The sequence below is a fragment of the Arachis hypogaea genome, chromosome 19, assembly GCF_003086295.3.
Source record: "Arachis hypogaea cultivar Tifrunner chromosome 19, arahy.Tifrunner.gnm2.J5K5, whole genome shotgun sequence".
Taxonomy (NCBI): domain Eukaryota; kingdom Viridiplantae; phylum Streptophyta; class Magnoliopsida; order Fabales; family Fabaceae; genus Arachis; species Arachis hypogaea.
In genome coordinates this window covers 119,716,873-119,731,891 of record NC_092054.1, presented here as the reverse complement: position 1 = coordinate 119,731,891, position 15,019 = coordinate 119,716,873, and positions in this window count along the sequence as shown.

Below are 15,019 nucleotides of genomic sequence, written 5' to 3'. Positions count from 1 at the left end.
TATTTTAATCTATATGTCCAATATAGAATATAGATACATACCAAGAGATGATTGAGGCCATCGTTTGAATTTTTCCTCACTTATCCCAAATTAGCCTACCTTTTACATCATCCTTGTTAGTCCCCTTGAGCTTTTTAATCCCCTCTTGTTCTATAACCATATTACTAGCCTTAAGCAGAAAAACAAAATTAAAATCCCAAGTTGAATCCTTGGTTAGCTTAAGATAGATATTGTGTACAATTTAAGTGTGGGAAATTTTATGGGAACATGGGATGATAGAAACAAAGTAGGAATTTAAAATGAATATGTTATTTCAGAAATTTGGGAAGCATGCTCATGTGAAATCAAAATAACTAAATTACTATGTGCATTAAAAAAATTATTTTCAGTATTTGAATAAAGGGATACAAAAATTCCCCAAATGCAAAATAAAAAGAATCAATGCACATGGGACAAAATTTCAAAATTAAATGCATGAGCTTGTAATCCAAAGTGGGAAAATTTGGGTAAATAGGTGAAGGAACTTTAAATTATATAAGGTATGTATGTTGGATGAGATCTTAGACTAATCAAGGATTCACTTTGTTAGCTCACTTAGCCTTATACATATACCCTTACCTTTACCTTGGCCCCATTACAACCTTGAAAAAGACCTCATGATTTTTGTATGTTTGTATTCTATAATTGTTGATTGGTTAGATGAAGAACAAAGTTTTAGAAAGCAAAGATAGAAAAAGAATAGAGTAATTAACCCAATAAACACTGAGTGACTAGAGAGTAAACACAAAATCCAGTGAGGGTTCAATAGCTCATCACCATATATCCCTGCTTAATTGCTAATTGTCTTGCAAGTTTGTGAAATACTTTTACCCATCTCAATTGTAAAAGTGCTTTAACATCATCTAGGATTTGGCTATGCATATATGATTCCTTGAGAATGTGAATTAATTTAACTACATGTAAGCTTTATACACAAGTGAATAAAAACTAGAATTGCATGACTTTATCAATGACCCTCACTTGTGGAAGAGGGGAGTAGAGCAAGTAATTCAAAGATGCATCCCGGAATCTGAAATTCAACCCATTCTTGAAACTTGCCATTCGTCCGAATGTGGTGGCCACTTTGGCCCACAGAGGACAGCTAAAAAGGTGTTGGATTGTGGATTCTAGTGGCCAACCTTATTCAAGGATGCTAACCGATTCTGTGTGTCTTGCCATCAGTGTCAGAAGTCGGGAAACACGTCCCAAAGGGATGAGATGCCTCAGCAACCTATGTTATTCTGTGAGATATTTGATGTATGGGGCATTAATTTTATGGGACCGTTTCCCAACTCAAGTGGGTATCTGTATATTCTGTTAGCCGTTGACTACGTGTCAAAGTGGGTAGAAGCAATACCTACCCGCCTTGACGACGCCAATACCGTCGTTTCTTTCATTAGGAATAACATTGTATGCCGTTATGGGTCGCCACGAGCAATCGTGAGCGACCAAGGATCCCACTTTTGTAACAGAAAAGTAGAGGCATTGCTCAAGCGCTGTGGGGTATCGCATAAGGTTGCCACTGCTTATCACTCGCAGACCAATGGACAAGCAGAAGTGTCCAACCGCGAGATCAAAAGAATTCTTGAGAAAGTGGTAAATCCACAAAGGAAGGATTGGAGCCTCCAGTTGGGAGATGCACTATGGGCGTATAGGACGGCCTACAAGACTCCGTTAGGGATGAGCCCTTTCCGGATCGTCTATGGTAAAGCATGCCACCTTCCGGTGAAAATTGAGCATAGAGCCTATTGGGAGGTAAAGCAGTGTAACATGGATTTCACTAAGGCAGGTGTGGCCAAGAAATTACAACTAGAGGAGCTCGAGTGCTTGAGGATGGAGGCATATGAGAATGCCTGGATATACAAAGAGAAGACTAAAGCCTTTCACGATCACCACATCCGAAGGAAAGATTTTCAAGAAGGTGATGAGGTTCTCCTCTACAACTCGAGGCTTAGATTTATGCCTGGCAAGCTTCGTTCTAGATGGGAAGGACCCTTCAAGGTGAAAGAGATAAAGCCCTATGGAGTAGTGGAATTGTTTGACCCTCAAAGTGACACAACTTTCAAAGTGAATGGACATAGAGTGAAGAAGTACTAAGGCTACAAGTCACCAAGAAAAGTGGAAGTGCTCCTACTTGAGGATGCACCAAAGGGAGAGGAAGCTTAATCAAAGGACCGTCCAACTTAAGGACGTTAAAGAAAAGTGCTTGGTGGGAGGCACCCCACAGTGGTAAGATCTTCCTTGTGTATACCTTCTTGGTTTTAGCTTTAGATTCTTGTGAATTTTGTGACTTCTTGATGTTGTTAATTGCATAGGATTGCTAGTTTTGTTGATCTTGTTGAATAATTAGGATATTCATATAGATTTCATCATTTAGGTTTGGATGAATTGTTGAAGTGGAGAGAATGCTATGTTTTGAATAGTGCATGAGTTTGTAGATTGTTCTCTTGCCTACTAGCTTAAACACCTACCAAGAATGTGTTAGAATAGCTCTTGCTATGCTTTAAAAAAAAGGGAGGGGGGAAAGTAAAAGGGCATCCACGCGCGAGCGTACTATGCACGCACACGCCGGAGGTGTATTTCTTACTCTTGGACCAAAAACCCAAGACTCATGCCCACTTTGTGCCCATTTCGTGCTAGGCACCCACGCGCTAGCGTACGTGCTGCCTGCGCACCCCTTGCAAATTGGCCATCGACGCGTAAGCGTACTGTGCGCGCGCGCGCCGATGGCGCTATAAGAACTCCCTGGTACAAAAACCAGAGAGTTGTGCCACACTTGTGCATAGCCTATGCCCACATTGATGCGCCCGCGCACTGCGCGCGCCCGTGCCGGTCTCCAGTTCACTCAGGCATGCATCCGCGCACTGTGCGCGTCCACGCGCTTGTGCTGTGTGCCAACTCTGGTACAATTCACCCGAGACTTAGGCCTACTTTGTGCCAACCTTGTGCCAGGAGCTCCACTACCCTCGCGCGTCAGCTCCCTTGACGCATACGTGTCCCTCGCTCCACCTTCACCGACGCGCCAGCGCACCGTGCGCGCGCCCGTCGGTCGCGCGAATCAGTTTTAAAGATGTGTGCCCTGCTTCTATCCCTCTCCCACCTTCTTTCGTGTTTCTTTCTTCTTCTTTCTCCATCACCTCTCTTATCTTCCTCCTCTTCTTCCATACTTCACCACCGTCTCCGGCCACTCACCGGTGACCACCACCACTTCCGGTGGGACTACATGTTTTCTATTTCTTTCTCATCTTCACAAAAGAAAATTCAACCTTATTCTTTTACACTTCTCAAGGTTCTACTTCTTCTATATCTCTTTTCTTGCTCTCTTTGCATAATCTTCTTTCTTGTACTTAGATATTTCTTGTTAATTTCCTTATTTTCTCTTTTAGTTTCATGTTTATACTACTTGCTTTTGCTTGTTTATTTTTTTCCTTTTTCTTGCTTTTCCATGGATGTTGAACTTGACCTTTGATTTGTTTTGATAGATCTTCGTGTTATTTTTCATTATCTTTGTAAGTAGGTGATGTTATATGTTGATTGATATTCCATTTTGGGACTCTAATTGATTGAGTTTTCATAATTGCTCATTACTTGTTACTTGCACACCAAGTGTTCGAGGAAATGCACAAATGCCATTTTGGTTTATTTTAGTCATATACTTTCAAATTGGTGCTCCCTCCTCATTCACTTTCTCTCTTCTACGTGTGATGAGTTCATTTTGCTTTATGCATGCCATTTAGATACTCATTGCATATGACTTGATCTTTGTGATGGATGCTTGAGCTTATACTTCTCATGCCATATCCCATGCTTTACTTACTCTTATAATTGTTTTGTTAAATAACTTCTTTTGGGCACTGCTTCTCACTTGCATGTTTTAATTGAGATGATTCTTTGGGTTTAATGTTTTCCTTCTTCTCCTTCTTTTTTCAGGATGGCCACTAAGAAAGGTAAGGAGAAAGCTCCAAGGAGACCGGCCACAAGAAGGGCACCCCAAAAGTCAACCTCTAAGGCGTACCCTACACTAGGAGCCAAACCCCTATCTAAAAAGGCGAAGGCACCCGCTCCTATTGATGAAAAAGAGAAGAGCAAACTGGCAAAAGATTCTTCAAGGTTCCCCAACCGCTTCTGTGAACTTGTGTTCCCCTCCATGGTTGTGAGGAACTATCACCCTGAGCATCTACTCGCTCCGCCAGACAAGGTTGCTCCTTGTATTTTACCCCGCATTGAAAGATGAGGATGGAAGTTTATTTTGAGAAAACCACGGGAGATCAACCTCTCTTGGGTGGTAGAATTCTACACTAACTACCATCTTCCCTCTCTTCAATCGGTATACGTGCGCCAGAAGCAAGTCTCAGTTTCAGAAGAGGCTATTCAGCAAGTGCTTAATGTCCTACCGGTATCAAGTGACATGGATAGCTACCAAGAAGTCTTACGTCAGCGTGAAGAGTTTGGGTTTGATTGGGACTCGATTCTCTGAGTCATTGCTGAGCCAGAGACATTTTGGACCCAAGGTCGACTCCGGATGCGGCCCAAGTGCATTGACGCACGTTCCCTTGCTGTAGAAGCTAGAGCTTGGGCCCAGATCCTATTCCACTATGTGCTACCTAGCACCCACAAGTCGTCCTTCACGGCGGATCTCGCCTTGCTTGTTTGGTGTGTTCTCACGGAGAGACCAGTGAACATTCCACTTCTTGTCAAGCAAGCGATGAGTCAAGTCCACGCCCGGGGTAATTTGCCATTTCCAGCATTGGTATCCGATTTAGTTGCTACTGCGGGTGTTCCTTGGGAAGCCACGGACACAAAGGCTATAATTCCGGCTAAGGGCGATGTTGTCCCAAGCGGGAAATATTTACAGCTTCCCATGAACAACCCTAGCCTTGACATGGCCCCTCCACTCATTTTTCCTTCTACCTCATCGTCACCACCACCGTTAAGATCCATCCATCAATGAATAGAAGATCTACACCGGAAGATTGATGATATGTGCGGCGCAACCAACGCCGATACACTTACATCAAGAAGCTTTTGCATTGTGTTACCCCTAGCATGGAGGAACCTGTGATATTCACATCCACCTCAAACCCAAGTGATGGGAGCTCTGATGAAGGGGATAGTGAAAGTTTTGGTCCCGACCGCCCTTTGTGCATTGTTAGTAGCACGGAGGACCCTGCTAAATTCTAAGTGTGGAGAGGTCGTTCGACCGATCTCCATGGGTAACAATCTCTTCCTTTCAACACCCATGGATTTACCTTTTGCTTAGTAGTTAGTGTATTGCATGTGTAGTTAGTCTTGCTTGTAAATATTCCTTGCATGATAGCTAGTCTCTATAGAGTTACTTGGTCAAAATAATGACTTCTTCCCTAAGAAACTGTGATTTCGGGGTACCCTACCAAATTTTTTGAAAAATTTTTGTGGTAAACTTGCTTTAAGAATGTATTTTGGAACATAGTGATTGAGCTAAGAACACAAGCATGTAAGTTTTGAGCCTATTGTATGGTTATATCTTCTAACCACTAATTCCCATTCTTGTGTGCATTATTCTTTCTCTATGATTGTAATCCTTGCTTTGTCTGATTCTATATGTCCATTACTTGTGTATGAATGCATTTACATGATTGAGGCCATCATTTTAATAGTCACTTTTCCCAAACGGCCTTAACCCTTTTTTCTACCATTGCTAACCAATTTTTAAGCCCATGATAAACCCTTTTTGTTCTTAAATAAAGCACATCAACAACCTTAAGTGAAAAACAATGAATGTCCCTAAATTTGGATCCTTAATTAGCTTAGGTAAGTTAGGATGTGTATCATTCAAATGGGAGGGTGTACTTGGGAACTTGGGTAAATATAAAGAGGTGTATTTGTAATTGTAATTGAAAATTTTAGGATTTGGGAACATACTCATGTATTGAATGATTAAACCATATGCATTGAGACTTTTGTACATAAAACCCCAAGGAAAAGGGGACCAAAAAGAAAACTTTTTATACGTGTATATATGAAAAAAAAAAGAGAAAGCAATGAAAGGGGACAAAATGCCCCAAGACAAAGTAATAATAACAATGCGTATGGGATGTGAATTGAAAAGAATGCATGAGTATGGAAAAAAGTGAAACCCATGGGTAACTAGGTATTGCATTATAGTTGTATAGGTTGTTCTATGTGTTTAGTGAGAACTTAAGTTAATCAAGGATTCGAATTTTGAGCTCACTTGACCATATACATCCTTACCTTCACCCTAGCCCCGTTACAACCTATAAACAAGACCTCATGATACTTGTAAGCATGCATTAAGTAATTGTTGATTGTTAGATGAAGGACAAATCTTGGAAAGCATGATTAGGAGAGGATTGAGTGACGAACCCTATACACTTGAGCGAATAGAGCGGATACACTTCCGGTAAGGGTTCGATGCTCTACTCCTTGTTCCCGGCTTTCACGAGCGTTCATCTAGCAAGTTATATGCACTTCATGTTGATATTCAAATCGGTAGGATTCATGAACTACATATCATTTTCACCATGTGTGCTCATATGTGTTCTTGGAGGATAGATTTACCCTTGACCAAGTAGATAGATATTTTTACATTAGTTGCATGCATTCACTTAGGTAGTTTGCACTTCATAAACCCTTTCTTACCATGATCTCTGGTCTTTTTATTTTTTTCTTAAGCATGAGCACATGCTTGGTTTAAGTGTGGGGAGGTTTGATAAACCCCAATTTTGTGGTTTATATTGTGTAGAATTTAGGGGATTTTTGTCGATATTTTCCGCACTTATTCACAAGAATTGCATGGTTTTGTGTTCTCTTCTTAATATTGCTTCATGATGAAAAACATGCTTCTTTTGCCTTAAAATTGCCATATTTTAATCCTCTTTTGTTGCCATTTGATGTCGTGATGTATTTATTGAGTGATTTTAGGATTTATAGGGAAAGAATGGCCTAGAAGAGAGAAAGAAAGCATGCACAAGAGGAAGGAGCATGAAGATATGGATTTTGGGAGCTTCAGCATGGGCGAGCACGCGCACTTCACACGCAAGCGTGGATGAGGATAGCTAGAAGCGGCGCGCAAGGATGGACGCATCCGCGCGGATCAGAAAAATCCCATCGACGTGCACGTGCACATGGCGCGCACGCGTGGATCACAAAAGTAATCGGCGCGCACGCACGCCTGGCACGCACGCGCGGAAAGCTGCACGTGACCTCATTAAAGGAAATCGTGCTGGCAATTTCTGAGGGTAAAGAGGCCCAATTTCAAGCTGGCTCTGCATGGAAAAAGACCCAAGGATGCTAGGGAAAAAGGGGGAGATCATTCATTCACACTGAAACATAGTTTTTAGCTAGTTTTTGGTTCTTTGTTCTTCTAGAGAGAAACCTTTGTTCCTCTCTAGATCTAGCTTTAATTTGATCTTCCCTTGTTGAATTCTAAATTGGATCTTTTTTATTACTAGTGTTAATTGCTTAAATTGAATCTCTTAGTATAATTTTGCTTAGATCTTGTGTTAGTTTTATGAATTCTTGTCAATTATCATTTTATACCCATTTCATGAATGCTGTGAATCTTGACTTGCTAATGTTACATTGATGATTTTTATGATTAATTGTGTTGTTTGAGTGATTGTATGTTCATAATTGTTAGTGGGCAATTGTTAATTTCAATTTAATTGCTTTTTGGAAATGTCTTTTATTAGTGCTTACCATGTGTTTGATGAAATATTTCCTTTAATTATGGAGTAGTTTTCTCTACTCTTGGCATAAACTAAGGGAATTGAGTGACCTTGAGTCATTGGGTCTTATTGAATTGGTGATTTCAGAGCCCTTGGTGATCAATTTGATACCCATTAACACTAACCCACTAATAATCTAATTAGTAGATAGATTGGGATTTATGGGTTGATGTGATCAAACCTACTTGACGTACTTCAAGCCTAGGAGTAGACAATACGTACTTAAGGCTTTTGCGAAGTAGACTTAGTGGGTTGGCACCTCATAATTGTCAATGTTTAACATGGAGACAAGGATGGCGATCTCAGCTCCCATGCTTAGCCAAAAGTTGCTTTTATCATTCTTATTTGAAAACCCAAAAGTCTTGATTGCTTTGTCTTAGTTATAGTTAGTTGTTTAGTTTGGTGTAGAATTACATTGGATGTTATCTTATTAGTTTGGAATTGCTCCCATCTTGCTTTAGTCATTTGAATTAGTTTCTTGCACCTCAAGATTACTTGCTTGTTAGGATTCCTAGTTTAATTTCTTGCTCATGATTTGCAACCCCGGATTTCTAACCAATGTTGATGCATATGTTTGCCCATTCCTTGTGAGACGACCCGAGGTTTGAATACTTCGGTTATTTCTATTTGGGGGTTGAACTTGTGACAACCAATTCCTTCTAAATTTGATCTGCGGACTATTTGTCGATTGAGGACTATACTTACAACGTGAATTTCTAGTGAATTTCCTTACCGACGGTACCCGTGGCCAATCAATGTCAGGGTTGCCTGACTGGATCATCAGCTTCAGATGCTCATAACGCCGCTTGTCGCGATGCTCCATCTGAGCCAGGCGTGCGAAGAGTCGGTGCACTAAGTGGTAGATGGGCTCGGGAGCAGGTGAGGGTGCTGTGGGGCTGGCTGGGGCAGCAGATGCTGAAGGGGTAGCAGAAGAGGTGGCGACATCAGCGGAGGTAGTGAGAAAGGGTGGTCTGTAGCCCAGAGCCATGAATTTCCTGCCATGTGGGATGATCTTCTTACAATCGGCGGCTGGTGGCTTCTTATCCGCAAGCTCCCATGGTACCTCAGCTCAGCGGCCCAGCTGAGTAATCAAACAGGGGAAGGGCAGAGTGCCTTGGACATAGACCCTGGCCATGTAGTACCGGATAAATCGGGGAAGGGACAGGTCCTTGCCCTCCATCACGCACCAGATGAGAGTAACCATGGCAACTGGCACCTCAGTCTCGTGTGTGCTTGGCATCACAAAGTTTCTTAGGATTTGTTGCCAGAGCCGAGCCTCATCATTCAGGTAGATGATTTTGATGCCCTTTGGAGTTGTTGTTGTCTTACCCATGACCCATGGGACAGCAGGGTCAATAGCTATGGTGTGCTTCACTACTTCCCAATCAAACCTCATAAATCTCATATCCTCCTCAACCTGTTGGTAACCATCTGGTTTATCTGATTTAGGCTGGAGGTTGAGGATATCTTTAACTGCTTCCTCAGTAACTAGAATCTGCTTTCCTCTGAGCTGTATTGCATCCAGGGTCGTTTTAAAATAGTTGCAGTAAAATTCTCTGACCCAGGATGCATTGACCTCAGTCAATTTCCTTTCCAGGAAGAACCAGCCTCTCTGTTTTATCTGTTCTATAGTGTACTGTTGTAGTTCAACTGGAATTTTGAGGATCTTTTCCAGGTATAGGTTCCTTGAAGTTGCAAAGACTGGATACTTCAGTTCACAGTATCGGTTTGCAAACTTGACTGGGTCGGTGGCAGGCACTAACTGATCAGATTTTTTCTGCGGGGTAAAATTCTTCTCCCGCCAAGAATCATCATGGAGGATATCCAAAATAGTGGTAGAGGATTCTCCTCTTTTTCTTTTGCCTGTGCCTATTTTGGCTTTTCCTTTGCCTTTTGGGTCAGACATCCTGTAAAGCAGATGTTCCAGAATACAGTTCATTAAACTAAAGCAGGAAAACAGGTAAGCAAATAGTCATTTAGCAATGTAAGCATAGATGGGCAAAAGAGGGATAAAATAGCAATAGAAGCATGAAGTGAGTTAGATAGATGTAAAAATTTGGACTGTATGTAAGCTTGAAAGTCAAAGAATTTAATTAAAAATCACAATCCAAGATCTATGATATGCGAGATGCTTGTTTATCAGGAACAACAATAATCATTCCTTGAAACGGGTTGAAAGGAGTAAGTTGAAAACTAAGAGAGTTAATGCAGTTACGAGTCAAAAAGTGAAGTTAGAGTTAGTGGCATGGTATTGTGGTTGCTAATTAACAGAAATTGCACAAACTTGAAGAACAAGCAACTCACATTCAAGCAAAGATTGCAGTTTATCGATGATAAATCATATAAATAAAAGAATTACAAAATGAATGAAATCATCAATAATGCGAATTAACTAATAAAGGAACCAGAAAGAATAAGAATGCTAGCCCATTCATCCATGAAATGGCTTGGTTGAAACTAATTAGTGCAGAATTTGAAAGTACCAAAACCAATTCATGAATAGGAGTTGAGTGAAACAATTTGTGGAAAATCGGGTAGCATTCTGGCTATAAATTGGACGTTCCCGGGTAAAAAAAAAAACAGCAGCAGAAATAGTTCATATGATATTAAAGTAGTGCAGAAAAGAGTAACAAATAGCAAGTCACATGAATTCAAAATAAATGAACTCAATCTACAGCAAGGAATGCAATTTAAATCAAAACAACATTAAACAGTAAAGAACAGCGTATTAGCAGCATCAACAGCACAGTAATTTCAGAATTGCGAAACAAATAAAGCAAGCAGCAAGAACGGCGCAATTATCAGACCTAAATCCACTAACCACATCCTAGCTACCTAACCACCTAAAATCCACTACGAACAGGCATCTCTAACTATCCTAATTTGAACGGAATTGAAAAATGTGTAAACTAACTAATTGGAACGGGATAGGAATCAGAGTGCAGTGGAACCTGGTGTGTGCAGTAGCAGAAATGGAATACAAAGAGAGGGGGTGGTGTGGTGGTTGGCACGGTGGCACTGAGAGTCCCGCGGTTGTGGCAAAACGGCGCGGCGATGGTCCTTGGTGGAGGCAGGGGGTGACAGAGGGAGAGGGAGAAGGAGGGGGCGAGGAGGGAGGTGGCGTTGGGGGTTGTGGTGGCCGGCGGTGATGGGTGGGGGCATTGGGGGGTGGTGGCGCTGGTGGTTCGGCTCGGTGGTGGTTGGGGGTTGAGGAGGGAGGAAGGGGAAGAAGAGGAAGAGAGAGGGGGGAAAGAGGAGGTGAGGGCGGTGCGGTGAGGGCGGTGATGGCGACAGCACGGTGGCTGGTTTTGGCGGTGGTGGTTGGAGGGATGGGGGAAGAGAGAGTGGAGAGGGAACGTTTACAGGGAGGGGGAAAAAGGGTGACGCTGGGTTAGGGTTTCCGCGTCGTGGGGTTAAGTGAATTCAAATCCACGCGGACGCGTGGGTCACGCGAAAGCGTGGACGAGGCGGAAGTGCAACGACGCGAAAGCGTCATGCACGCGAACACGTGAATGAAAGATAATGAAAATGACGCGTATGCATGAAGTACGCGTACGCGTCGACTAAAGCTTCGTTTTGGCGCAAGTCTCTGTTTCAATTAAGGGGGGCAAAAATTTTCACGCGACGCTTACGCGTCGCCCATGCCCACGCGTGGTGTGTGTTAAGTGAAAGTGATGCGTTCGCGTCGTTGACGTGTATGCGTGGCCCAAATTGTGCCTAACGCATACCAACCGCACGATTCCAGCCCAACTTTCTAGGCGTTGGATTGTGACGCCGATTTGGAATCGACGCCCACGCGTGGCCTGCACGCACGCGTGGTACGGTGTTTTTTTTTATATGGGGTATGCAGAATGCAAAATGCAAATGTTGATGCAGGCATTATGAATGAACACTAAGAAAAATAGAATAAAATAAAACTAAGAATAAAACAAAATAAATAAAACTAAGACTGAAAAAGAACGATCATACCATGGTGGGTTGTCTCCCACCTAGCACTTTTATTTAAAGTCCTTAAGTTGGACATTTGGTGAGCTTCCTGTTACGGTGGCTTATGCTTTAACTCATCTAGAAATCTCCACCAATATTTGGAATTCCAATAGCCTCCAGGGTCTCAAACTAGGCACGTAAAGCCTTCGAGTAAGTTCAAACAGGTTTTCAGGCTCCCAAGGTGTTGAATGTCAGAATAGATTCCAGGATCCCAAATCTTACTCTTGTACCCGTCTTTGTCTTGATCTACATTTTTCCAGCCAGGCGGTACGGAATTTGAACTCTCACTAAGATAACCAAACATCTTCTGAGACCCAGTCAATCGAACTCTGTACCAATCCTTGCACCTCAAATTGATGCGTGGAACCTTATTGAATCTTGCATACCAATTCTGAGTACGAACCATTTCCCTCTTATTCTTAAAGCCACAAAGAGCTCTAAGCTGGCCATCTATTTCAAGCAGACCATATTCAAGTGGAAAAGTAAAGATAAAGGCTAAGGATTTTACCCCCTTGAAATTGGTATTGGGTGGTAATGGCCTTGGGATAGGTGTTTCCAGTGGTTGTGCAAGCTCGACTCCCTTGTATTCTTCTGTGAATTCCTCCACCTCCTTGAAAACTTCTTCAATTGCAACCATGTCTTGATCAAAGTCTTCGATATCTTCCTCATCACTCAAGTCATAAGTTGGAGGTTGAGAAAAGTCTACCTCCACATCATCTTCGTATTCACTTGGGGAAGATTCTTCAATCTCAAAGAATTCACTTGCGGATGCAAGTTCGTTACTAGGGGAACTTGATTCATGCTTATCATTACCAAGGAAACTTGCTTCTTGAGCTGTTCCATCCAGTTCTTCATAAGATACATCCTTCGGGGGTTGTGCACTATCCTCCTTAGCATCAATTGAAAACTGCTCGGCGGAATTTTCCACAATTCTTAGTTCCCATGGAGGTTCAGCATCTCCTAAGTCTTCAACCAATTCTTCTTCAATGATAATTCCGGCTTCCTCCACTTGTTCCAGTACAAAGTCATGCTCCTTACTGTCCATCGGAGTTTCTAGTATCTCCTTCATGCTACGTTCTAGTATCTTCCTTGAGTGTCCGAACGTCGGGAAGCTAATTGATTGATCGCTTGCTCCAATTGGTGAAGGGTTGCATGAAATTTATTCACTGTTTCCTTGAGACGCTCCTGTGATCCTCGGGTTGATGGATATGGACATGGTGCATATGGAAGTGGTGGTTCTTGGGAGTAATTGGATTAGAATTGGGGTGGATAAGGGTTAGGGTCATATGGAGGTGAATGGTGGTAGGTGGCTTGTGAGTGTGGTGGTTCAAAGCTATATTGAGGAGGTGGTTCATAAGCATATGATGGGGCTTGTTGGTAACTACAAGGGGGTCCACCATATTTATCATCTTGGTACGCACCTCGGAATGGCTCTCGACCATAGTAATTTGGTGGGTGTTGGTTGTCACAAAAGGGTCCACCATAATTATTGTCTTGGCATGCATTGTAGGATGGACGTTGTCCATGGTACTTTGGAAGGTGCTGTTGCCGAAAGGGTTGATCAGATCCTCGTGGCTCCTTCCATCTCTGATTGTTTTGACCTCGATGCATATTCCTGTTATAATTTCCATTCCTTACAGCAACATTGGAACCAAACTTAAAGCCAGAGGGGGTGAGAATTCATAGTAGCTAATGAAAGAAATTAAAAGCAAAAATTAAAAAAAATAAACAGGTAAAAGAAAATATTTACAATAACCAATAATAAGGCACACAATTGCAATTCTCCGGCAACGGTAATGAACTCAATGAAATTCTTAACAAAGATGAAGCACTCTATCTTCATACGTCCAGAGAATAGTGGATTGTGTAAAGTGAGAGAAACATGAGATTCTATCACACTATGACCATCATTAGAAGAAAAAACAAAATTCTTAAACTTACAGGATCAGACGGAGATTGAATAGAAGATGAACAAGCTCTTAAAGATCATGTCATCGACTTCTACAATGATCTATATCGTAAATACCTATCCCTTCATCATTGAAAATATGTCTTCATCTAATTTAGGATTTTTAAATTGCAACTTGCTTAAATGAGTCTCTACAGATGTAGAAATTAAAAAAAAAAACTTTTTTAGTAGTATTGGCTCACTTAAAGCACCTGGAGAGGATGAATATCCAGTAGCGTTCTTCAAGAAAAATTGAACAGGATTTGTGATCATACGAAGGAGTGCTTGAGGTACTCAGAAGGCATAAAAGAGTCAATGACTTGGGAACAACATCAGGGGATTGGAATAGAAAAAAAATTGAATCAACATCTACCTGAAGACATCTCAATAAAAGTACAAGCTCTTCCTTCAACCAGAGAAGAAAACGACAAGGACAGAATAAGATAGAGACATTATGAAGATGGAAGTTTTTTTTTTTTTTGAAAGTAAAAGAGCTCAACACACTAAAGTGGAGCATATAGTATCAAACAACATAAATAGACAAGCAACTCCAAAAAACTCCTAAACCAAAGAAAAGAAATTCCCACGTCATCTTCGGCATAGCCATCAACAACCGTAGGGATGTATATGACGATTGGATTTCTGCTAGTAAAGAACTTCACAAATAAGTCCTCGTTGCTGGTATAGTTTCTAAACCAACAGAGAATCCTTTCGTACAAAATTTTGGTTGTCACTTAAGCAAACCCAATAAAATTTATAACCGAAGTATTCAAACCTTGGGTTGTCTTTCTAGAAATTACAGGGAAGTATGATTTATTATTGGTTATGGAAAGGTATCGTTTGGGTTTTTTGAAATAAGGAACAAGTAATTTAAATGGCAAGAAAATTAAATTAATAATTAGAAAAACTCGTGGCAAGGTATGAGAACTGGAAATCCTATCCTAGTTATCCTTATCAGGTGTGATGAGAATTGTTTATTGTTCCCACTTAGTTAACCCTTACTAAATAAAGGAAATTCAAGTGGACTAATCAACTTGATTCCTCAAGTCCTAGTCAACTCCTATGGAAAGACTAGCTTTAGAGGGATCCAAATCAATCAGCAATTTCCAATTTTCAATCAACAGCTGAGTTTGACAACTCAAGTGTCACCAATTACTCAACCAAAGCCAAAAGGAAAAAATCCAAATTATTTATATAATAAATAAAAGAAAGCAATCATAAATCTGAAATACCTCAATGTGTATTAATTAAGAAAATCAATCCTAACATGGAGTTCATAAACCAACATTTGGGAAAATAAATGAATTAAGCAATAAAG